Below are 27,266 nucleotides of genomic sequence, written 5' to 3'. Positions count from 1 at the left end.
GAGAAGGAAATGGCAACCCACTCCAGTGTTCTTGTCTGGAAAATCTCACAGGCAGAGGAGCCTAGAAGGCCACAGTCCATGGGGTTGCAAAGAATCGGACACGACTGAGCACACACGTAGAATAGGCGCCTTTTGAGAGGAAAAAGGAATGATTGGGAAGAGACAAAAGGAGGCCCGAAGGGCTGCTGTCATTTTACTTCTTGCCCTTGATGTGCTTACACGGATATTTACTCCATGATTAATCACTGAACTATATATTTTTATGTTTAGTGTACTTTTCTGTATGTTTATCATAGTTCATAATATGTTTAAAAAGCAGATTGTGGTTGAAAGAACTCTAATTAGTAAATAATCATGTGATAACTTTCAGGCTGTGTTTAGCTCTATTGGAAAGCAAACTTTATTATACAGTAAAATTTCAGGCTTCAGAAGGAGAATCCAAATATTTGAAATGAAAAAGTTCTATGAAGCCAAGGTGTGTAATTGAAACCAGTCTATCCTCTTCTCTCTTATTTGTGATCCTGAAGAAGCCTGACTGTAAAGACCAAATACATATGCTAATCACAGTCATATCAATAATATGTTAAATACGCTTTCAAAGTGCTTAGTTGAAACCTTTGAAAGCCATTTGCCTCCAAACCCTTAACCATACACCATCCGCTGCTTTTATTGTTAAGTTTTGCATTACAGAATTTAATAAACAAAGGGGCCAGACTAGGTCTTCTATAATTATTTCATCATTAATCATGCCATCTTTGATCACTGACTTTTCTCTACAATAAAATATGTAAGAAATCAAAATTATAGGATGGAAATGTATTGATGCCATTCACTTTCGATGTTGTAAGCTGCATCCATGCTGCTTCTCATATTCCCCAGGGTTGCCATGAAAATGCAAAGAGAAGCTAATTGCACATAGTAAGAGTTTTAATTGACGGGTACCTGACCATTACAGCAATTTCCACTTCCAGAAGCATCCCAGCTGATATTGTTATAGATTAACAAAACTGAAAAGAGTGGGACTAATTGGAGCAATTAATTAAAAATACACAATTAGCTTCCGCGGCAGAGATATATTTTTAGTTCTTATCCTCATCGCTTGAGGCCTGTGAGGATTGTATGGAGTCTTACTACGTGGGGGTTGTCTGTGCTGATAATTAAAAAGGAGAGACTTGGAAAGAAGGGGGAAACAGAGGGGACAACTCACAGGCCAACCAGGTGATGGGGTCTGGCCAGTTTCCCTCGGAGCCAAGAATAGAGCAAAGGTCGGGAGCCTGAATGAGAACACAAGGTGGTGTCTAAACAAGAGCCCCAGAAACTGAGGGGTTTAATTCTCTTACCAGTTCCTCTGTCTGAAAAGAAGGACGGTAACTAGCACTTGTCGCTCTGCTTCCTAAGAATATGGAGCAGAGTCAGGAACGACTTCAGTATTGTCAGGAAAAGAACACTGCCCCTTTGCACTTCACCCTCACTGCCATCCAGCCTGAGGTTGGGGGACTTCAAAGTTTGGCAGCTGGTTCCTAGAATAAAATCTGATTTCTCTGGTTCCATGTTGGAGTGATAAGAAGGATTCAGCACATTTCTAAAAGGATGTGAAGAGTCAAGAAAAGGATATATTCTCATCCACTCACATCCTGGTCTCACGGCAAACTGACCCAGCTCTCACCTGAAACATGCAGAGAATGTACCAATGAGCCTGAGCTACAGGGTATATCACAGAAACGCCTTTTACATACTTAAAATCAAGATGTCAGGGTGAAGCTGGCACCACAAACGAAGCTGAGCGTGAACGAGTAAAAAGTAAAGATTCTTATTGGTCAGAGTCTCTGGGAAAGGTCACCACATGATGTCACGTGTCCATCCACAGAGGACCTGCCCAGGTTTTCCTTGGCACCCTTTTCCTGGGTACTCTGCTAAGAAGTAACATGCTACGTAGGCTCGATTCTTCCCATGATCTCCTCTGTTCCAACGAGATGGAGCTAGAATCACAGTGACAGGCTCTGTAAAGGGGACGCTCCAGTGAGCAAGTGATATGACTCAGGCTCCAAAGAGAGCTCTTTGTCACAGCTGTTTTCACGCTCTGGTACATGTTGCATCTGAAAAAGAAGATGAACTTGATGCTTCTTGGTTACAAATAAACCAGGCCACTGTTTCAGCATTTTAGTTCAAGCGCAGGATTGTAGATACATGATTTTTCATGATACTTCCACAGACTGAAGATGACAAGTGTAGTGGCAAAATACTGACCAGTTCCATAAATTCCTACATATTTAATAGAAACAAATAGTGAATGCTAGAAAACAATGCAAAACCATTCTAAAAGTCGCTTAGCTAAAAATTTGAATAGGTAATGCTGCTGCTGCTGCTGCTGCTAAGTCACTTCAGTCGTGTCCGACTCTGTGTGACCCCATAGACGGAAGCCCACCAGGCTCCCCCGTCCCTGGGATTCTCCAGGCAAGAACACTGGAGTGGGTTGCCATTTCCTTCTCCAATGTGTGAAAGTGGAAAGTGAAAAGTGAAAGTGAAGTCGCTCAGTCGTGTCCGACCCTTAGCGACCCCACGGACTGCAGCCTACCAGGCTCATCCATCCATGGGATTTCTAGGCAACAGTACTGGAGTGGCTTGCCATTGCCTTCTCCGATAGGTAATGCTAGTGATGATTATATAGAGGAAAAGGTAAAATTTACCTTTATTTTCCCTCTTGATTCAACACTTAGCTACTGTAGCAATGATTGGACAGTTGATACATTTCTCTTTAACCTCAAACATATTTGCATTTTCTTTGCCATCCTCTAGCTGAACACACATAAATCATAGCTACTTGTGCTTGGTAAATATGTTCATCACACAGGCAATCAAAAATTTATGATGCTTCAATGACTGATGAAAAATGCCAAAACATTTTAATTGCTTTATATACCCATGGCTTCAAGCTCACTCTAACAAAACCAATTAAGGCACTGGCATAACATTTGGTGGCAGAGAACAAATAGATGTAACCTCAAATTACATTCATTACCAAAACAGTTTCTGTCGTTAAGGATGAGAAAAATTGTGTTGAATTAGAATATTATAGATGATATTTAGACCAAGAGGTACCAATAGGCTGCTTAGAGATCAGCCTCCCCACCTTACCAGAATTAAAAAAAAAAAAAAAAAAACAGAAATTCACAAGAAAGAAAATCAAAAAGGAAGCAAATAACTTATTATTAATATATGTCTGTGGGCCCAAAATCAAAGGTGAAAGTGTGAAGTTGGTATAGACAATAACTTCTCATTTTTTTTCTATTTGAATTCAGCCTATATAGTTTTAGACTAAAGTAAATTGACCTACCAGTACAGGAAGAAACATAATCAGAGACAGATGATAAGCAGCAGTGACTTTCCCCAGTTCTTGACCCAAGAACTGACCCCAACCTGACCACTGCCCAAGAAAGAAGAGAATAAAAGGGAGATAACAAGCTAGCTCAGCCTTGCCCCATTTAGGAATGGTCTTGGACTTTAAAATTCAGCTCTCATACAGAAAAAAATAGGAAATGACAAGCTATGATCAATGGCTAAACATGATACTAGGAAAGCATCAGTTGGGTGAATCAGGAAAGTTCTCAGCTGAGAGTAACAAAAAATCCATCTAACATCGACTCAACTAAGAGCATGTTTAACCCTCAGCAAAAGTCTGGATGCAGGCAATGGTTAGTGTCAGTCCACCAGCTAAAAGATAGCAGAGCCCTGTTGGCTATTCTCTTAGTCTTTCTCTTGGGTCTCTTACCTCATGGTTGCAAAATGGACTTCAAAATCTAGGCATCATATCTGAATTCAAGGCTAGAAGTAAAGGAAAGGGGTTTTAGGGTCACTACACTTTTATTTGGAAAGTGCAACTCTTCCCCAAAGCTGCCTGCAGAATCTTGTTTACATGTAATTGGACAAAACCATGTCCTACGGTCACTCTTGGCTATGAAAGAGTATGAAAAAGTAAGAGGGACTTCTCCCTCTTCCAGAGAAAGAGCGAGTTGTGGGGCCAGGGGCAAGATGGAAATGGGGAAATAAAAGCCTTTAAGGAAATAATGTAATCATCTGGCATCAGACTTTCAGGTAACATCATTAGAAGTGAGGAGGAAATATTCCCTTCTGTACTTCTCACACACGGGAAAACATTTCACCAAAGAGCAGACTCTCTCACATCAGCTTACCCTAACAGGATAAGCGTCAATAGTTTCCCTAGACTAACAACTAAAAGGGCCCAGACATGCCTGGAGCATCATGAAATCTGACACGTCAAACTACATACAGGCCTTCTGTAGTAATTCTATCAGGTTATGTACTGTCTTCTTTGGTACAGGCCTTCTGTAGTATTTCTATCAGGTATAGTCTTCTTTAGTAATTTTATTTACCAAACCACAAATAAGAGGGGAAATGATGGTGACCCTAAGATAAGGACAATGTATGAGCTGGTGCAGAAAATGCCAAAATAAGTGAAATACTTGATAAACAACTGAATAGTGATTAGAAAGGCAAAACAATTAACATGGATTACTTCTGAAGCAGCCTCAGAGATAGAAAGTTTAGAGATGAAATAGGAAAAAGTAGAAAAAGCCCTGCAAAAGTTTTCTAAAAACTAATTGGCAAGATAGTAAGGAACAGGGGGAACTATTTTGGCGCAGAGATGACCTCATTTTTTCCCGCAAGTATGTGCAGATCCACTTGGGGCAAAATATTTTGGCCAGACCCTAATTTCACAGTATGTTTTTCAAACTAATGAGGCAGACATATACCACTTAGATGCTAATGTGCTGTGATAGCAGAGAGCTTTGAAGTATTTTTCATATACTCAATTAGCAAAGTGGTTATGAACCGTTTCTATCAACTAGATGCATTGAGGAGCTTTTAAACTTATATTCGCATTGGTCCTCCAACTCCCCAGAAATTCTGATTTCATTGGCTTAGGGTAGAGCTCAGGTGCAGCCTGTTTTGTATTTGTTTCTTATTTAAAACTCTTGCATTGATTCCAAAGTAAAAGCCAGATTTGAGAAAAATTGGATTAAAAATAATACTCAATGGCATTGAGGGTACAGTCAGAACACATAAAAACACTAATGAGTGAAAATTAGTATCATCTGTCTGACATGCAATTTAACAATAAGTTAGATGCCTAAACAAATTGATTCCCTAAGAATATATCCTAAAGAAATGGGCAAAGAATCAAAGATTAATATACTAAAATGTTCACTGCAACATTAGTTATTATCAAATGTATCCAACAATGAATACAATTGAATTACCTGACTCATTTGTTAAAACGTTTTCAAAGAAAAAACTTCCGAAGTGTTAACAATGGCCTCATAATGGGATTATATCAATACTAATCATTTCTTAATAGTTTAATGTATTTTCTCAAATCTACATACACATGCTAATTTTAAAATCAAGAAAAACCCAAAAAACATTTCTTTCCAAAGTCTTTGGTTTTAGTATTTGTGGGACCTTCATTTGGCTGGAAAAATCTGATTACTGCCATATTCACTGAGTACAGGGCTTTTAGTTTGAAGGAAAACTTAGGTTTCCATCATTAAACAATCAGATCAAATAAACTGTAGAGAAATATTCAAAATACCTTTTAGAGAAAACTTTCATAGCTTCTTTATAAAATTAGCTCTATTTCATGAAAACTATAATTTAATCTTCAAAAATATAATTTTAAAGGAATATAACTATAACAGTCAGTAGGTATAATGAAATTAGACCAAATTTTCTAAAGCATTGTTGCCAAAAATGTTATTCCCCTAGGAGGAATTTAACCAGATATGTTTTTTAATATGTTAAATATACAGGATAATCCATAATAGATTAAGCAACATAGGAAAGCTGTGGATATTCATTTATAAAGGTGTTTGTTCCTGCGGAACTGGACACTCCATCTTTTTCTCTCCTTATTCTGTACTTCTCATTTGGTCCCCATGATCCTTTCCCCCCAAAAGAAAGGTAGTTCCCTGCCCCTCTGAACTCAAATATTTACAATATTTACACTTGCTTTATTTAGTTTTGCTTCATGGAAACTCACGGCTGAGCCAAGCATACTGCAGCATTGGTTTCCAATTTCACATTCCCCAGAAAAAACAGCTGGCTTAATGTCATGGTTATTGAGTTAATTGCTGTTTTGATGACTTAGGGTAATGACTTGCATAAGCCCCTAATTTAAACCTTCAGAAAATGTGCACAAGCTCTGTTGGGTATGGACAAGAGTCCAGTCTGAGACACCAAGCTACAGAGAAAGATGGCTGCTGCCACACTGGCTGGGGAGGGAGGAAGAGAATCTAGCCGTGCTGTTAGCACTAAGGGGTGAGGACCACTGGCTATTTGTCTAGCAGCCATAGGTAAGGAAAAGGGCTCTTTCTCAATAGTTTGGGAGAGTCCAGTGTGACTATTGTTCAGGTCACGAGGCTTGAATTTGCTAGAGGAAGGAACACATGCATGGTTACCTCTAGACACACAGAGGAATATTATTGGGATCAGGTTCAGCCAATAGTGCACGAAAGGAGACAAATTAAAGGCCAGTATGGTTAGAGTATCCATTTGTTAAGGGCAAAGAAAATGGGCTGTAGACTGCAACCTAGGCAGGCCCAGCAAAGGAGCTGAGTATAAATGAACTCAGAAAAACCTATAAAATAGGTGGTTGGAAAAATAATAAAATAGGTGATTGGATGTGGGTACTTTCCACCTGCTGTACACTACGTGCTGAGCTGGGCCCACCCAGGTCCTATCTTTGCTTTCACACACATTGTGAGTTAATTTCTACTAGCTCCAAAATAGTAAAGGCAAGGCTGGCTGACAACATCCCAAGTGTTGACCCTCCTTGGGTCTGTCTGCATTTGGGATGGAGAGGAGAGAGGATATGGGGAAATTCAGGAAAGACGCTGGTTGTGCCTGGCAGGACAAGCAGATCCTTTGCTCCCAAGACCACAACTTCTGTGAAGGGACATAAGGCAGCTCCATTTTTCTGTCATCTTCTAGGGGTTGGGGGTAATGAAGATAGAAACTGTAATAGAACTAAAGGGACTTTAGAGGTCACGTGAGACTCACTTAAATTTCAGTGAACAAATCAAGACAGCATGTCTTCTCGGAAAAGTCACTGGTGATTCTTTTAACCTTCATAAATACTTTACCCCTATCTCAACTCTGCCAGAACCCTAGAACTTCAGAGGAATCTAAGACTGCAATCCTTGAAAAAATACTCATAACAATGTTATTATCACAATGAGTGAACATTTGCTATGTTCCAGGTACTGTATTAAAATTTGAAGTTGAGTATGTCATCCTCATTGTCTCCACCATCAATGATTCCCAGATACAGAAACAACCTTAGAAAGTGGAAGGTTTTATCCCAGGTGACACAGAAAGAATGGGGATCCAAGATTAATCCCAGGCAGCCCCATGATAGAACAAGATTTGAACCACTCACTGTAGGAGGTGGGGATGGGGGCAGGTAAAGATGAGGTAGCAGAGGTGAGTCAGTCACACCTGAGTGCTGACAGTATGCCAACCTCTTTGCTAAGCACCTTTCACCCACTTCTGCTATGACAACATCTTAAGATAGGCTTGTTTTATCAACTCCTATCTCACACATAAGAAAACTGAAGTTCAAAGGAGTTAGATGATCTCTCTTTGGTCCTCCCAGAGAAATAAATGCTGAACTAGCATTAGGGTCCAGACAGCCAGATTCCCCGGTGTTTTTGGACCCAATATTTTTGCAGCTACCAGGAAGAAAAGCTCACTGAGAGGCCTGGTTGGTAATTTGAATCTTGAGCATATTCTAATCTCTAGAAGGATAAGGAAAGTTTCATTTTGTGTTGTTGGAGGTTTTCTGTTATTTGATTTCTTTTTCTTAAAAAGTATGAAAAAGGGACAGTTATGGAGGTCTTCCAACACTATAACTCCACCTTAAATAGAGATGGTATAACAGCACAGAGAAAAAGTCGATCGATCATTCTTCCTCATGGACCACAAGTTTAATCATGAGGGGGTTGTAAGACCAAAGGCCACTAAAAATAGTACATGTAAATTAAAGAGAGTTGTTCTTGAGTACCATTATCTTTTTCATAGATGCTACATTAAAAAAAAAAATTTCCTCACAGTAAATACAAACTACAGCATAAGACCTGAATTCAGATGCCTGTTGGAGTCTATTACACACCGCATTATTTCCCTGGTATTTGATGAAAGTGAGAAGGGATGATGAGCATTTTGGCAGGCTTTATACTGGACTGATCAATATTTTCCATTTCCCCATTTATGTGCTCCTACAACTCACCAGGTGAGAGGACAAGTTAACCGGATACAGCAGGAGAGAACAGGCCAAGCAGACCCATAAGTCAAGGCAAAAAGAGAAGGGAAAAATTAATGGAAAGAAGCTGGAGGAAGAAGAAGGGGTTAGAGAACCACAACAGCAAGCTCATAAATTAGCTTTTGAAGTGACCAGTATACATATAATGAAGGTGGCAGAGTGAGTGAGAAAGCACCTTAAAGGAAATCAGTCCTGATGCTGAAGCTGAAGCTCCAATATTCTGGCCACCTGATGTGAAGAGCTGACTCTTTGGAAAAGACTCTGATGCTGGGAAAGATTGAAGGCAGGAGGAGAAGGGGACGACAGGATGAGACGGTTGGATGGCATCACCAACTCAATGGGTATGAGTTTGAGCAGGCTCTGGGAGATGGTGAAGGACAGGGAAGCCTGGTGTGCTGCAGTCCATGGGGTTGCAAAAAACTGGACATGACTGAGTGACTGAACTGACTGAACTGATCCACCCCACACCAGCCCAGCGTTGTCAGTCTGTCTCCACGTGACTGGTAACAATCCCAGAAGTTTCAGGTCCCAGACACACCACAAAGAGGAGACCCAGAAGGGAACTTTGAAACTCTTGTCAGTTTCAACATCCAAGATCTGTCTCAGTAGGCTGAAGGCTGTCATTAGAGTCACTATAGACAGCTGGGCTCCTGGCTCCCTGACACTGCTGGGTTTGGGTGTCTTGCTTGCTGGGTCCCCACTTTCCCTAAAGACTTGAAAGTTGGCAGTAATGAAAGAAAGGTGTGAAGATCTCAGGATAAAGTCAAGTCTTAGGTGGATTACCAGCAAATACCTGTCTCCTAGCATGCTCTGGTGGGCTAGGAGAAGGAACTGTATCAGAGCCCATTGATAAGTTTCTTCAACTAAATTAAGCAGAGCTCGGGGACAGATTTAAGAGTATCAAGGCCAAACCATCACACAATCATGGAATTAGGAAACACCCACAAGGTCAGTGTTAGAAACATGGACATCAGAATCCATAAAAAGCCAAGGGAGTAATGAAGAATGAGATCAGGAATGATGAAGACCCAAGTCGGGCTTCCTAGGAAGAAAAGGAAAACGGTGGACAGTCACCAAGGATCTAGGTGCTTGTGCAGATGGGAGAAGAGACACACACAACTCCAACAAGAGCATCTCCTGTGCCTTCAAAGGACCTGCTACACCTGTTCAAGCCTCTTACAGTTGATTCTTCCTCATGAATGTATCCCCAGGGGTCCCTCAATCTGCTTGCTTTCCCATACTTTTTGGATGAGAATGGATGTTTCTTAAATTTGCTTCTGGGCTACCCACCACCCCCATCTACACATAATAAACGAATAACTCACACAGCAACAGGATAACCTTCTGTGAAGCTCCAGTTGACATGGCCATGCAGACAAAGAAGGGCCATCAGATGAGCCTGTGGCCTCATGAGATACACACTTGATAAGTTATCTCTAGGAAGGGCAAGAAAGAATATGACACCAAGGCATCAAAAAGGGCTTTAACATTACCTATAATGTTTCATTTGGAGTTTGAAATGTTAATTATAAGTTTTACATGTTGGAAATAAGTTGTTATATTATGCTCAGTGCTTTTCAATATTTTGTAATGAATCAAAATAAAAAGAAACAAAACATTATGAGAGAGAGGAAGGGTGGATTGTGGGATAGATGGGGGAGCGGGAGGGCTGGAGGGGAAATGAGAGGAAAGGTGGAGAGCTGGATGGGAGTGAGAGGGAAAGGCTCTGTGAAGCTGAGTGAACAGAGGGGTCAGCTGACACTGAAGCCAAGCTCCACTGAGGTCCTTACAGATATCCAAACAAAAGGAAGAATGAAGAAGTTTTAGAAGCCATGAACATACAGACATTCTTAGAATCCAAAGAAGGACCCAGAGAAGTCCTCTCAGAAACAGTATAACCTGAGGCTCCAAAGGAAAGAAGAGAATTATGGTCAACAGGTAAATTCCATCAATGTTCCCAGAACTTCAGGGACCTGGTAACGATATGAACCTCCCATCAAACACTTTCAATTCATTTGTCAAGTCTAGCAAGGCAGTGTTTTTCTGGTTTAGAATAGAAGCTCAGGAGAAAACAGAATTCACTTCGCAGTTAAATTCCAAATCAATCTATCAGAAAATAGACCTTTTCTAGGATGGAGTCCCTGTACCACATTTACATTTCTGAAACAGAAATATGAGCAGTAAACACATCACCTGGCGACTGTCTACCTCCTATGCTAGAAGCAAAAATCCATTCCCTCTTGTGTTAAGAAAGAAAACGGAAGTTTTTTTCTCTCACAAGACTTTAAATATTCAAAACTACCAGCTTATCAAATTTTCAGTGTTGGAGAGAAGAAAAAATTTCAAACATGTATTGATTGTTTCCTCTCATTAACTGAATACTGGTAATGGCAGAGAATTCATAACTAACTGCCGGCCAAATACATCCTCTCATTAACTCCAATTAATTATATCAATTGAAAGGTTCTAATTTTATTATGTCTTTTCAGATACTTAAATTCATTTATTGGGAAAGGAAGAATTTAGAAGGTTCAAGTCACATTTGGTTAAATTTCCTCAGACGAAATCATCTTTTAGTACAAAAGGGATTGTCTGAGACAATCGACTGATAGATTTCCTGCCCTGACTTTTTAAGGCTGTCAGAGAACAAAGCAACCACCTTACACTGGGTCTGATTTCTACAAGCCACATTTGATAGAAAGAAAAAAGCTTAGCCTCCTCACTTGACAGTCACACTCTGGTTCGGGGAGAAGGTAAAATCCAACCACAGCATCTGGCTAGCAGAAAACTACCTCAATGTAAGAAAATGCATTTATATATCCCTTCCTGGAACAGAAGGTAATTCAGAGTTGCAGAGAAAAAAGTGGAACATTTCAAAGCCTTACAATAAAGGGATAAGGAAATTTATACAAGGTCAACAAAGAAATATCTGAACCTAGAGGTCATTCAAGACACGAGTTCAGTGCATTTGCAGTTGTTTTTAGGTATCAGAAATGGTTTGGTTCTGGGACAGAGAAACACAAAATTGAACAAAATGAGCAATATATTACTGGGAAGTGTTTGTATATGGGGACTAGTTTAAATGTAAACACCACTAACTCTATAATCAGGAATTAATTTTTGCCCCCTCTTCAAAAAAAAAAAGAAAAATTCTTGACCATGAAAAATCGGACTCTCAAAAGCTAGTTTAAAAGAGGAAAAAAACTGCCAAATAGTATCACTCTGGTCTCTTTACTGATCACCAATCCATTAAATAGCCTCTTTTCCTAATTTTCCCAAAGTGGTGTTTTCTCACAGCGTGTGGATATAAAACACTTCATGGAAGGCCTGGAACCATGGTAGAAATCATATCAGAGCCCCCAACAGGCTCCAGTAATATAAAATACAGTCACTTATTTTATGCTGCTCAAATAAAAATATGATATAAAACTATATGCAAATTCTGATTTTGTTAACATTAACCATGGTGGATGGGGTGGGTTGGGGGGGGGGTGGGGACATGCAAAACTGCTTAATAGCCGTTATCTTAAGGTAATAAAATTATCACTCATTTTTTTTTCCTTCCCCCAAATTATCTGCATCTTCTCTGATGTAGTTGCCCTTCAACAGGCAGAAGTAGACAGCCTTCTCTTCTGGCTCCCATACCTTTGGGTTTCCTTTTTATATTTATAAAAGAATGTCATCTCTGGCCCAGCTTATCGAACCCTCTGAAGTCTGTGTCTCTGCAAAGAACTGCCTTTCAGTTACTCATCCAAGATGACCTCCAACTCTTTGCTGCTCAATATTTTGCAAAGGTTCATTTGAAAATACATAGTAAAAATGGAGAACTGCCTGAAGACTCTTTCTTTTCCTTTATAGAATTATCCTGTGCCAAAATGCCAGCCATGAGGAATGTTCTGTAAAGCAGTCCTATATAATTCAGAGGCAGTCACTGTGGGGGCATTTGAGGAAATTGATCACCGGAGCTCAAAATATCCTCTTTATTTGTACCTCTGAGAACACTTAATTCTGTTCTCAGTGTCAGGGATAATTGAGCTTCTAAGAAACTTTTTTTAAAAATCATGTAACCAAATTAGACTTTCCTCTTTGCCCTGGTTGCTGGGATGCCCAGAGCCAAATTTTCACCCCACAGGCACATATGTTCTACACTCAACTTTGCTTTCTTTCTCGTTGTTTTTAGTCCTCATTATATATTATATTCTTACATTTTTTAGATTATTTTTGGCTCTACTGGGACTTTGTTGCTGTGTGTGGGCTTTCTCTAGTTGCAGCAATTGGAGGCTGTTCTTCGTTGCAGTATGTGGGCTTCTCTTTGCAGTGGCTTCTCTTGTCGCAGAGCACAGGCTCTAGGCTCATGGGCTTCAATATGCAGCTCCTTAGTAGTTGTCGTGTATGGGCTTAGTTGCTCCGCTGCATGTAGGATCTATCCCAGACCAGGAATCAAACCCATGTCTCCTTCATTGGCAGGTGGATTCTTAACCACTGGACCACCAGGGAAAACCTATTCTCATTTTTTAATTGTCTTAAAGTCTTTATGAAACAAGAGAGTTATAAGAAAAGGACTTGACTTAATGTTATGAAGAAAAACAAATTTGAAAATGTGTCTGTGGACTGATGGAAGCATACGCTCAAAACTTGCTTTCACTCTTCAGTGAAGAAGACAGTCACAGCATCTTCTTTGGCAAAACAACATTGATAAAGGAAAAGAACACTTCTCCAACCTTCAATGTTTTCTCTAAGAATCCTGGGCTGGTGTCCATAAGAAAGCTGGATCTCTTTAAGAATTTCTGAGCTAGCAAAATGTTTTCATTAAATACATCCCAACAGTTTTTCTCAGTGATTTGTCCCAGGGAAATGTGTGTGCATGAGAGGACCTGGTTGTTTGTTTTGCATCAACACAAGCACACATTAATATTCACTTTGAAGGGAAATAGTATAGATAAGGAAGAATTCTGTGAATTTCTGTTATAGGCCTTTTCCAAACAGAGTAGTAATTGATTCTAACTCTGCTTAGCTAGGGACAAGTCAACATGAGATGGCAAACCTGTAATTCCAAGACAGCCACTGCATAAACCTCTAATTGTATAAAGATTATTGTATAGATGATCATAATGTTCTGGGTAGTCCCTTGGGACTGCGTATGAAGCATTAAGCAGAAATTTCCTTATGTTTTAAGGGTAAGAGGGAAGATGCTTGCTTTCATATTTAAAACATTCCATGCAATATGAACCAGAGTTGGCTTGTTTATCCCATAAATTACTTTCTAGAAAGATTCCCATCACTTTTTCTGTATAAATGGAGCTCTACCCCATCACAGAGTTGTTCTATGCAACCTCAGCTGTGATGAATGCTTTTCCCCACAAAAATAAGTCATTAAAGGATGACTGCATGACCATAAGCAGCAATACAGATTAATGGATGCTATGTGCCTGAAATCCTGCAAAGCTTTTTACTAGAAGATCTCATTACTCTTCACCACCAACCCTGAAGACAGGTCTATGCCCATTTTCATGCCGAGACTCAGGCTGCTAAGTACTTTGTCCAGAGTCACACAGTTACCAGATGACTGAAACAGGATTAAAACCAGATCTAACTCCCGAGTACAGGCTCTTAAACATGAGTTGACTGGGACTCCATGTGTCCAGAAGAGCAGAATGTCTATGTTCTCTTTCCAGTACCTGCCCACTCCAGTGGATCTAAGAACTTCCCAGGCATTTCCTCATAAACAAGGGGTCTGTTCATCCTGCTTGCTCCTAGGTAACCCCTAGAACCAGAACTCCAATGTCTTCTTTGATCCCAGAAGATCATAACAGCTTCCAACAGAATATGGTTGTTTTAGAAAACAAAGGCCAGAAACCTGGTGCTATGGACTTATTGTTTGCATCACCCCAAACTTCATACACTGAAGCCCAGGAGGTAAGATCTTTGCCAGAAATCAAGTTTAAATGAGGTCATGAGGGTGGAGCTGCCACGATGGCATTAGGGTCCTTCTAAGAACAAGACTTCATGCGACGAGTTGACTCACTGGAAAAGAGTCTGATGCTGGGAGGGATTGGGGGTGGGAGGAGACGGGGACGACAGAGAATGAGATGGCTGGATGGCATCACCGACTCGATGGACATGAGTTTGAGTGAACTCCGGGAGTTGGTAATGGACAGGGAGGCCTGGCATGCTGTGATTCATGGGGTCGCAAAGAGTCGGACACGACTGAGCGACTGAACTGAACTGAAGAACAAGACGATGACATTCTAGGAATCAATGAACTAAAATGGACTGGAATGGGTGAATTTAATTCAGATGACCATTATATCTACTACTGTGGGCAGGAATCCCTTAGAAGAAATGGAGTAGCCATCATGGTCAACAAGAGTCCGAAATGCAGTACTTGGATGCAATCTCAAAAATGAGAGAATGATCTCTATTCGTTTCCAAGGCAAACCATTCAATATCATGGCAATCCAAGCCTATGCCCCAACCAGTAATGCTGAAGAAGCTGAAGTTGAACAGTTCTATGAAAACCTACAAGACCTTTTAGAACTAACACCCAAAAAAGATGTCCTTTACACTATAGGGGACTGGAATGCAAAAGTAGGAAGTCAAGAAACACATGGAGTAACAGGCAAATTTGGCCTTGGAGCACGGAATGAAGCAGGGCAAAGGCTAATAGGGTTTTGCCAAGAGAATGCACTGGTCATAGCAAACACCCTTTTCCAACAACACAAGAGAAGACTCTACACATGGACATCACCAGATGGTCAACACCAAAATCAGACTGATTATATTCTTTGCAGCCAATACAAGACCGGGAGCTGACTGTGGCTCAGATCATGAAATCCTTATTGCCAAATTCAGACTTAAATTGAAGAAAGTAGGGAAAACCACTAGACCATTCAGGTATGACCTAAATCAAGTCCCTTATGATTATACAGTGGAAGTGAGAAATAAATTTAAGGGACTAGATCTGATAGAGTACCTGATGAACTGGATGGAGGTTCGTGACATTGTACAGGAGACAGGGACCAAGACCATCCCCATGGAAAAGAAATGCAAAAAAGCAAAATGGCTGTCTGAAGAGGCCTTACAAATAGCTGTGAAAAGAAGAGAAGCGAAAAGCAAAGGAGAAAAGGAAAGATATAAACATCTGAATGCAGAGTTCCAAAGAATAGCAAGGAGAGATAAGAAAGCCTTCCTCAGCAATCAATGCAAAGAAATAGAGGGAAACAACAGAATGGGAAAGACTAGCAATCTCTTCAAGAAAATTAGAGATACTAAGGGAACATGCGACGAGTTGACTCACTGGAAAAGACTCTGATGCTGGGAGGGATTGGGGGAAGGAGGAGAAGGGGACAACAGAGAATGAGATGGCTGGATGGCATCACCAACTCGATGGACATGAGTTTGAGTGAACTCCGGGAGTTGGTAATGGACAGGGAGGCCTGGCGTGCTGTGATTCATGGGGTCGCAAAGAGTCGGACACGACTGAGTGACTGAACTGAACTGAACTGAAGGGAATATTTCATGTAAATATGGGCTCAATAAAGGAAAGAAATGGTATGGACATAACAGAAGCAGAAGATATTAAGAAGAGGTGGCAAGAATACACAGAAGAACTGTACAAAAAAGATCTTCATGACCCAGATAATCATAATGGTGTGATCACTCACCTAGGCAGACATCCTGGACTGTGAAGTCAAATGGCCTTAGAGACCATCACTGCAAACAAAGCTAGCGGAGGTGATAGAATTCCAGTTGAGCTATTTCAAATCCTAAAAGATGATGCTGTGAAAGTGCTGCAGTCAATATGCCAGCACACTTGGAAAACTCAGCAGTGGCCACAGGACTGGAAAAGGTCAGTCTTCATTCCAATCCCAAAGAAAGGCAATGCCAAAGAATGCTCAAACTACCGCACAATTGCACTCATCTCACACGCTAGTAAATTCATGTTCAAAATTCTCCAAGGTAGGCTTCAGCAATACATGAACCGTGAACTTCCAACATCTGCTGGGTCATGGAAAAAGCAAGAGAGCTCCAGAAAAACATCTATTTCTGCTTCATTGACTATGCCAAAGCCTTTGACTGTGTGGATCACAATAAACTGTGGAACATTCTGAAAGAGATGGGAATACCAGACCACCTGACCTGCCTCTTGAGAATCCTGTATGCAGGTCAGGAAGCTACAGTCAGAACTGGACATGGAACAACAGACTGGTTCCAAATAAGAAAAGAAGTACATCAAGGCTGTATATTGTCACCCTGCTTATTTAACTTATATGCAGAGTACATCATGAGAAATGCATGGCTGGGGGAAGCACAAGCTGGAATCAAGATTGCTGGGAGAAATATCAATAACCTCAGATATGCAGATGACACCACCCTTATGGCAGAAAGTGAAGAGGAACTAAAAAGCCTCTTGATGAAAGTGAAAGAGGAGAGTGAAAAAGTTGGCATAAAGCTCAACATTCAGAAAACTAAGATCATGGCATCTGGTCCCATCATTTCATGGGAAATAGATGGGTAAACAGTGTCAGACTTTATTTTTGGGGGCTCCAAAATCACTGCAGATGGTGCTTGCAGCCATGAAATTAAAAGATGTTTACTCCTTGGAAGAAAAGTTATGACCAACCTAGATAGCATATTAAAAAGCAGAGACATTACTTCGCCAACAAAGGTCCATCTAGTCAAGGCTACGGTTTTTCCAGTGGTCATGTATGGATGTGAGAGTTGGACTGTGAAGAAAGATGATTGCAGAAGAATTGATGCTTTTGAACTGTGGTGTTGGAGAAGACTCTGGAAAGTCTACTGAACTGCAAGGAGATCCAACCAGTCCAGTCTAAAGGAGATCAGTCCTGGGTGTTCATTGGAAGGACTGATGCTAAAGCTGAAACTCCAATACTTTGGCCACCTCATGCAAAGAGTTGACTCACTGGAAAAGACTCTGATGCTGGGAGGGATTGGGGGTGGGAGGAGAAGGGGACGACAGAGAATGAGATGGCTGGATGGCATCACTGACTCAATGGACATGAGTTTGGGTGAACTCCAGGAGCTGCTGATGGACAGGGAGGCCTGGCGTGCTGTGATTCATGGGATCGCAAAGAGTTGGACATGACTGAGCGACTGAACTGACTGACTGATGAAGAGGAAGAGAAGGACTTTCTGGGTGGCCCAGTAGCTAAGGACCCACCTTGCAAGGAATGTGGGTTCAATCCCGGTAGGGGATCTAAGATTCCACATGCCATGGAGCAACTAAGCCTGTGTGCACAACTAGAGAGCCTATGTGCTCCAACTACGGCTGACATAGCCAAATCAACAAATATTTAAAAAAAGAAAAGGAAGAGAGACCAGAGCTCTCCCTCTGCCATGTGAGGACAGAGAGAGAAGGTAAGCCAGAAAGAGAGGCACTAATCACAGGCACCTTGATCTTGGCTTCCCAGCCTCTAGAACTTTGAGAAACAATTTTCTGGTATTTAGGCCACCCAGTTTGGGGTATTTTGTTATGGCAGTTTAAGCTAATACACCTGGGGTCCCATGAAGTTCTGTAAAATCTTCCATTGGCTATCAATGCCTCACTGGAAGGCCTGGTCACTTCCAACTGTCTCTAGAGTAGTGGAGGTAAGCTTGACCTCTACCCGAGTGCTTCTCAATAAGAATGGCATGACCTCCAGAGGGCATCTTAAAGTTAGAAGGGCACGTTTTGGTTGTCACAGTGACTGAAGGTATATGACCAGCTTTTAGTGGGCAGGGCCAGGGATTCTAGACATCCTGCAAAGCAGGTAATACCTCTTACTCATCGAGAACTATGACCTGCATGACTCAAACACCCAAAAATACTCCACCGAGCATAAAAGTTTTCTCCCTTGTTTATAATTATCTGAGCTTAGATTCTGTTTTATGTATAAGCACACACAGTCTTGGCAGGGTTTTAACTTATACTGAAATCTCCAGGAATGCAGCTATCATGTCCAATAAACAGAAAATTATTGGGTGTGTTTGGAACATCACCAGTTGTGAATCACTATTTCAGAAAACCATATCACTGACAGCTAAGTCACTTGTAGTACGGCAGTCTTTAACCCACTGTACCTGTACTAGTTGGTATATGTGGCCACTGAGCTCACAGAGATTCTACACATAAAATATCGGACTTTGTATTGTGTCTTCTGGTATAGTTGGGCCATACTGCTTTATTACAAATTGGTTTCCGTTTTTTCTTTATATTATACTTAGGATATTATGATGATTATTTTTTGCAGATTACAAGTGTATAATGTGCTATAATCTATGACTTTCAAGATAGAGAAGGAATGTTTCAAGATATTTCTTATTAGAGGGGAAAACTGATAGCATTCAGTTTTAGAGAACACTCCTCTTCCACCAAACAGAGCAATATAGACCTTCAGATAAAAAGAAGGAGGGTTCCCTACTCAGAGTTATCTTGGCTAAGGACGCCACATGCCAAAGTGACTTGGGCTCATAACTGCCATCTTTCTAGATTCACCTTCCTGGGCCATTTGCTCCAGGCCAGACCCTTTGCTTTTGGAACAAGGCAACATCCAGCACCTCGGCTCACATCTAACACCTCTTTCTACCCTGAGTGTTTTTATAGAGGACTTTTTATACTCCTATTGGAGAAGGCAATGGCAACCCACTCCAGTACTCTTGCCTGGAAAATCCAATGGATGGAGGCGCCTGGTAGGCTACAGTACATGGGGTCGCGAAGAGTCGGACATGACTGAGTGACTTCACTTTCACTTTTCACTTTCATGCATTGGAGAAGGAGATGGCAACCCACTCCAGTGTTCTTGCCTAGAGAATCCCAGGGACGGGGGAACCCAGTGGGCTGCTGTCTATGGGGCCACACAGAGTCGGACACGACTGATGCGACTTAGCAGCAGTAGCAGTTTTATACTCCTATAGATCACTCAGCCCACCCTAAAGGTTTCTATAGCCTGAAATGACTAAGAAAGGGTTGAGATTTTGGTTCCTTCCTTCCCAGGAAAATCCCAAAAGTCCTTAGGCAAATTTATTAGTACTTCTCCTTTCCCCTCCTTAATAAGCACTTTCTGTCTTTGCAGCCAGATGAAATCCTCTAAGGGATAGGGAGGGCAGGAACTGTCTCCTACCCCCAGCTGAATAAGTGAAGCCCAGGAGTTCAGGAGTTTATTCAAGGACACAGAGCTCCTGAGCAACAAAGCCTAGAATCCAACTCCAGGTTTTGAATCCAAACACCAGCACAGGTCAGGTCACATCAAAGCGATGAAAATGGAAACAATTACAAAGCTTCCCTGAGTCAAACAAGCCCCAAGCCAAATAAAATATATTTTACAAGACTGCAAAATATATTCATTCTTTCTTAAACAAAATAACCAGAGTCACTCCCCACTCCCCATAAGCAAAGAGGTTAGTACTTGCAATTCAGACAATATCACCAATAGTGACCAGAAATCCTTCTAATACATACATACACACACACACACACACATACACACACACACACACACACACGCACATACTCCCACCTGTTACTGACTCAGCTACTTATTAATGGAACATACCCAAGCAATTTAGAATTTTATGGAGGGGCTGCAGACTTCATACTGGAATTATCGAACATCCAGCATTCCTGAACTCAAAGGTCCTGCAGAGCTTGGGAAAGAGCAAGAATTTTCCAGAATGCCGCTTTTTTGTGTGTGTTCCTCGTTACAGCAGGACAGGAAGGTCTCTTTCTGCTCTGAAATTCCACGTCACTTTAACACAGGCTATTCTTTGTTCCCTTCCTGAATGTGGGGACCTCAGTATTTCTCGATGCTGGGCACCCCTGAACTCTAGGAGAGCATGCGAGATGCTGGTGGAACAGCCCTCCCACTCACTTCTCAGAACTAACGGAGACCTGTGAGCAGCACGCAGTTCTGTGAGTGAGGAGGGCTGTGGGCTCCTGGGACCCGGAAACCAGTGTTTGCTACCCACAACAGAAGCAACTCCAGGCTGCATGCATGGGAGGGCTGTGGACCCCTAGTGACTACCCATCAGGGTTCATCCCTTAAGAATGGCGCTTGTTCTGCATAATCTCCATCAATGAACAAGTACCACAGATCACTTTCAGCGGTTAAATTACACACAGTGGACCCCACTGTTAACTTCTATCCACGAAGCAACTTTAGCAAAGTATTTGTGTCTGGTCCCAGACTTTACACTGCCAAGTTATACAAGGATCCTGGTACAAAGCTTTACATCTATGAGAGGTCCATGCTCCAAAGGAAAGAACTTAATGAAGGCTTCAAGCGTTTGGCATCTCAGTTCTAATTCCAGTAGGAATTTCAGTAGGTTACAGAAGGTATAGTCAGTACAGGCTGTGGACAGATCAATCTCACGTGTGTATGCACGGAAGCCTTGCAGTGTGGGCTCCATGGCTGTGATCCCAAACTTTACAGGAATGTCAACATGGTTGAACAGACTGGACAGAACCTTAGAAAATTAAAATCACTACAGAAGGGAAAAATTATACAGCAAATAAAGAGTAATGTTTTGTGATCCTCAACCTTATTGAATATGACAACATGTATATGATGGCTAGTATTTCATAGACTCTGTCTCACATGACACTAGCAACCAAAGATAAAAATAAGCCATGAGAAAACACATGACCATAGCAGGGGGTACTGGAGAAGAGGGGGTGATGATCTCACAGGGACAGGTAGGAGGTTACTAAGGAGGTTAGCCTTGGGAAGGAAAGATACCAGAAATTTCTCAACAAGAGTAATGTGTACAACAGAGAAACTGAGAAGGTGAATTGGGCAGTCCAACTACACATGATCCTTGAACATATTGGTATGAAATGCACAAATCTACTTTAACACATGTTTTTTTTCAATAAATATATTGGAAAAATTTTGGGACACTTGTGACAATTTGAAAAACACGCAAGCAAACTGCAAAGCTTAGAAATACAAAAAATCAATAAAAATGTATGTTGTGAATGCATGAAACACATGTAGATACTAGTCTATTATTATACTGGCATAAAAGTGAGTGATATTTAATATAAAATTAATCATGTGTTAGTTTCCTTACTGTTTTATAACTCTGCTTTCAAAGAATTACATTACCATACAGTATGCCCCTCTCTCTAGTAACTGGCAACCCACTCCAGTACTCTTGCCTGGAAAATCCAATGGACGGAGGAGCCTGGTGGGCTGCAATCCATGGAGATGCTAAGAGTCGGACACGACTGAGCGACTTCACTTTCACTTTTCACTTTCATGCATTGGAGAAGGAAATGGCAACCCACTCCAGTGTTCTTGCCTGGAGAATCCCAGGGACAGGCAAGCCTGGTGGGCTGCTGTCTATGGGGTCGCACAGAGTTGGACACGACTGAAGTGACTTAGCAGCAGCAGCTAGTAACTGGAGAAACTGCATATCAGCCTATCATCACAGGTAAGTGCTGCTTTTTAAATGTAACAATGTTTCCAATACAACACAATATCCAATATGAATATGGCTAATACTGTATGCCATAAAATTTTTATAACGATTCATTCACTAGTGTATACACTGGGCTACTCTGAAGCAATTGCACTGATTACACCAGGCTACCACAGAGCAATCATACTGCCGTTTCTTCATTATCAATGCATGAATTGTTACACTTATAAATACATGTATATTTCTTTGTACATTATCTTCTTACTTTTGATGTGTTAGTGTTAGTAATACATATAACATCTACAGTGTTTTCTATCATATGAAAGGGGCTTCCCTGATAGCTCAGTTGGTAAAGAATCCGCCTGCAATGCAGGAGACCCCGGTTAAATTCCTGGGTCAGGAAGATCCACTGAAGAAGGGATAGGCTACCCACATTTCAGTATTCTTGGGTTTCCCTTGTGGCTCAGCTGGTAAAGAATCTGCCTGCGATGCAGGAGACCTGGGTTCAATTCCTGGGTTGGGAAGATCCCATGGAGAAGGGAAAGGTTACCCATTTCAGTATTCTGGCCTGGAGAATTCCATGGACTCTACAGTACATGGGTCATGATAGTGTTAATAATATGTATAAGATCTACAGTGTTTTAAAGCAGAGACATTACTTTGCCAACAAAGGTCTGTCTAGTCAAGGCTATGGTTTTTCCAGTGGTCATGTATGGATGTGAGAGTTGGATTGTGAAGAAAGCTGAGTGCCGAAGACTTGATGCTTTTGAACTGTGGTGCTGGAGAAGACTCTTGAGAGTCCCTTGGACTGCAAGGAGATCCAACCAGTCCATCCTAAAGGAGATCAGTCCTGGGTGTTCATTGGAAGGACTGATGCTAAAGCTGAAACTGCAATACTTTGGCCACCTCATGCGAAGAGTTGACTCACTGGAAAAGACTCTGATGCTGGAAGGGATTGGGGGAGGGAGGAGAAGGGGACGACCGAGAATGAGATGGCTGGATGGCATCACCGACTCGATGGACATGAGTTTGAGTGAACTCCGGGAGTTGGTGATGGACAGGGAGGCCTGACGTGCCGTGTTTCATGGGGTCGCAAAGAGTTGGACACGACTGAGCGACTGAACTGAAGTGAACAGTGTTTTCTATCATATAAGACAGTACTGACATAGGTTATTAACAGACCATTCATCTTATAAATAGACAATGTAAATATACAGTATGGATAAAAACAGTACAGTACTGTAAATGTATTTTCTCTTCCTTACAGTCTTCTTAATAACATTTTCTTTTTCCTGATTTACTTTATTTTGTGAGTACAGTATATAATACATTGAACATGCAAAATATGTGTTACTTGACTATTTAAGTTATCAGTAAGTCTTCTGGTCAACAGCAGGCTATTAGTAGCCAAGTTTTCATGGAATCAAAAGTTATATGCAGATTTTTGACTGCACAGGTTTGGAGCATCGGCACCCTGAACCCCTGAGTTGTTCAAGGCTCAACTGTATAAATAAATGCCAGAAACCTTCACAGTCTCTTATTCAGTCCAATTCAATCAATCAAACAGTTCTACTATACCCCCAGGAAGTTGTTTCCTTTTTTTTTTAAATTAACAAGGAGGTATTTGGAAAGAGAAACACACCCCACCAAAAATCTTAGTAACCACACAAAAAGGCACAGAGTTTGCTGCTGTGATTGTAAACCTAAGTACACTGCCAGGTCTAGACAGAGGACACGTATTTATAGAATGATTTAAAAGGCCAGCACCTTTTCCTTCCAGAGATATCTCAGTGATTAAGAAAATAAAGATTCTAATGTAACAGCTACTTTATCTGACAGGGCATCACACCTGTCAGTGGAAGAAGACAAACTGAAGCCAATTCATATCAGAGTCAAAGGAAATGGGAAGAGAATTTGACCTACTGATAAACAGTCCCTGTTTTCCCCTTCAGTTTCTAAGTAATCCTTGCTGCAATATTTCTAGTAATACCTCCAGTGAATCTTCCCCTGGAGCGGACCTTGATTTGAGGAAATGATATTAGATCTACAAGGCACCTTTCCATCCCTCTTCATATCCTGTGAATGTTCTGCCATAGGCAGGACCTCCAAGTTTCTTAAGAGAGCCAGGCAGAAGGCAGGGCAGGGATTGAGAAGTGGAATGAAGAAAACAAAAATAAGTAAATTTATTGGATGTGATTAAATTTCCCTTGTAAAGACAGAAAGAAAAATAATAACAACTGTGTTTGTTTTTCTCCTTCAAGTTAATGGAATTTCTAATGACCACCCTTTGCCATAGATCCTAATCAGAACAACAAAGGGAGGTATGTTTCCATTTCTCTCTTCAAGGAATCTCTAAGACTCCAGGTTTTCCTGAGGTGAGACAATTTGGTATTGCCATGATAACACAAATTCTTCTTGGTGTCTCTTGCTTTGTTCTATCATTTTACCTTTGCCTTGCTCCCCCAAAATGGATGGAAGCCAGATTTAAGCATGGCCACTTGGAAAAAGCCCCAGCAAGACAGGACATGCTGGAGCAGCGGCTGCGCAGCGCTGGAGCGACTGTGAGGAGATACCCCACATCAAAGGGCAGGGAAGCCCCAGCAAGATGGTTAGTTAGTTCAGTCGCTCAGTCGTGTCCGACTCTCCGCGACCCCACGAATCACAGCACGCCAGGCCTCCCTGTCCATCAGTAGGAGGGGTGAAATCACGTTTAGAATCAAACTCCATACTCGGCAGAGACGCTCAGAGGGCTCAAACATACCTTGAGCGCACCAGGCCCCAGAGACCCCACAGTGACTGAGCCAGAGCTGTGTCTGGGTGTCTCCTGAGGAGGTGTGGTCAGCAGTGGCCTGCCGCAGGGGCTCTGGGTGCAGCAGACCTGGGTGTGGCATAAGCCTTCTTGGAGGAGGTCGCCGTTAACCCACCAGAGTGGCCAGAACTTACACAGGACTGGGGCAACAGACTCTGGAAGGCACAAACAGATACTTGTGCACACTAGGACCCAGGAGAAAGGAGCAGTGACCCCACAAGGGACTGACCCAGACTTGTCCATGAGTGTCCAGGAGTCTCCAGCGGAGGCGTGGGTCAGCGGTGGCCTGCTGCAGGGTCGGGGGCGCTGAGTGTAGCAGTGCATGCATGGGACCTGTAGAAGGAGGTCGCCATTATCTTCATCACCTAGTTCGGCCCCTGTAAATAACAGGGCGGGAACATAGCCCCACCCTTCAACAGAAAATTGGACTAAAGATTTACTGAGTATGGCTCCGCCCATCAGTACAAGACCCAGTTTCCCCCTCAGTCAGTCTCTCCCATCAGGAAGCTTCCATAAGCCTCTTATCCTTCTCCATCAGAGGGTAGACATACTGAAAACCACAATCACAGAAAACTAACCTATATGATCACACAGACCACAGCCTTATCGAACTCAATGAAACTATGAGCCATGCCGTGTAGGGCCACCCAAGACAGACAGGTCATGGTGGAGAATTCTGACAAAACGCGGTCCACTGGAGAAGGGAATGGCAAACCCACTTCAGTATTCTTGCCTAGAGAACCTCATGAACAGTATAAAAAGGCAAAAAGATAGGACACTGAAAGATGAACTCCCCAGGGCTGTAGGTGCCCAATATGCTTCTGGAGATCAGTGAAGAAATAACTCCAGAAAGAATGAAGAGACAGAGCCAAAGCAAAAACACCACCCAGTTGTGGATGTGACTGGTGATGGAAGTAAAGTCCAATGCTATAAAGAGCAATATTGCATAGCAACCTGGAATGTTAGGTCCATGAATCAAGGAACATTGGAAGTGGTCAAACAGGAGATGGCAAGAGTGAACATCGACATTTTAGGAACTAAATGGACTAAACTGAACTAAAATGACTGGAATGGGTGAATTTAACTCAGATGACCATTGTATCTATTACTGTGGGTAAGAATCCCTTAGAAGAAATGGAGTAGCCATCATAGTCAACAAAAAAATCCAAAATGCAGTATTTGGATGCAATCTCAAAAATGACACAATGATCTCTGTTCATTTCCAAGGCAAATCATTCAATATTACAGTAATCCAAGTCTATGCCCTGCCCAGTAATGCTGAAGAAGCTGAAGCTGAATGATTCTATGAAGACCTACAAGATCTTCTAGAAGTAACACCCAAAAAAGATGTCCTTTTCATTATAGGGGACTAGAATTCAAAAATAAGTCAAGAAACACCTGGAGAAACAGGCAAATTTGGCCCTGGAGTACAGAATGAAGCAGGGCAAAGACTAACAGAGTTTTGCCAAGAGAACGCACTGGTCACAGCAAACACCCTCTTCCAACACAAGAGAAGACTCTACACGTGTACACCACCAGATGGTGATGTCAGATATCAGATTGATTATATTCTTTGCAGCCAAAGATGGAGAAGCTCTATACAGTCAGCAAAAACAAGACTGGGAGCTGACTGTGGCTCATATCATGAACTCCTTATTGCCAAATTCAGACTTAAATTGAAGAAAGTAGGGAAAACTACTAGGCCATTCAAGTATGACCTAAATCAAATCCCTTATGATTATACAGTGGAAGTGAGAATAGATTCAAGGGATTAGATCTCACAGACAGAGTGCCTAAAGAACTATGGATGGAGGGTCATGGCATTGTACAGGAGGCAGAGATCAAGACCATCTCCAAGAAAAAGAAATGCAAAAAGGCAAATTGGTTGTCTGAGGAAGACGTACAAATAGCTGCGAAAAGAAGAGAAGCTAAAGGTAAAGGAGAAAAGAAAAGATATACCCTTTTGAATGTGGAGTTCCAAAGAACAGCAAGGAGAGGTAAGAAAGCCTTCCTCAGTGATCAGTGCAAAGAAATAGAGGAAAACAATAGAATGGGAAAGACTAGAGATCTCTTCAAGAAAATTAGAGATACCAAGGGAACATTTCATGCAAAGATGTGCTCGATAAAGGAAAGAAATGGTATGTACTTAACAGAAGCAGAAGATATTAAGAAGAGGTGGCAAGAACACACAGAAGAACTATACAAAAAAGATCTTTATGACCCAGATAATCATGATGTTTTGATCACTCACCTAGAGCCAGACATCCTGGAATGTGAAGTCAAGTGGGCCTTAGGAAACATCACTATGAACAAATCTAGTGGAGGTGATGGAATTTCAGTTGAGCTATTTCATATCCTAAAAGATGATGCTGTGAAAGTGCTGCACTCAATATGCCAGCACACTTGGAAAACTCAGCAGTGGCCACAGGATTGGAAAAGGTCAGTCTTCATTCCAATCCCAAAGAAAGGCAATGCCAAAGAATGCTCAAACTACTGCACAACTGCACTCATCTCACATGTTAGTAAAGTCATGCCCCAAATTCTCCAAGCCAGTCTTTAACAATACATGAATCATGAAATTCCAGATGTTTAAGCTGGATTTAGAAAAGGCAAAGGAACCAGAGATCAAATTGCCAACATCCACTGGATCATCAAAAAAGCAAGAGGGTTCCAGAAAAACATCTACTTCTGCTTTATTAA

At 41.6% G+C, this 27,266-nt stretch overlaps 1 long non-coding RNA gene across 9 annotated transcripts in view; it reads right to left on the bottom strand.

Annotated features, from left to right (window-relative positions):
* LOC148777325 (uncharacterized) overlaps positions 1–27,266 on the bottom strand; it is a 174,513-nt gene that overhangs the window by 129,520 nt on the left and 17,727 nt on the right. For 3 of the 9 annotated variants that reach the window (XR_016037822.1, XR_016037823.1, XR_016037820.1), the window contains exon 2: positions 24,796–24,899. The exons of the other annotated variants lie outside the window; for them this stretch is intronic. This is a non-coding gene — a long non-coding RNA (uncharacterized LOC148777325). The remainder of the gene's footprint in view (positions 1–24,795; positions 24,900–27,266) is intronic. 9 annotated transcript variants of the gene reach the window in all.

Source organism: Moschus berezovskii, chromosome 7 (assembly GCF_049115385.1).
Source record: "Moschus berezovskii isolate FMDL1 chromosome 7, NW_MosBer_1.0, whole genome shotgun sequence".
In the NCBI taxonomy this organism is placed as follows: domain Eukaryota; kingdom Metazoa; phylum Chordata; class Mammalia; order Artiodactyla; family Moschidae; genus Moschus; species Moschus berezovskii.
The sequence above is the reverse complement of the archived record's forward strand: the minus strand, read 5'-3'. Positions and strand labels throughout refer to the sequence as shown.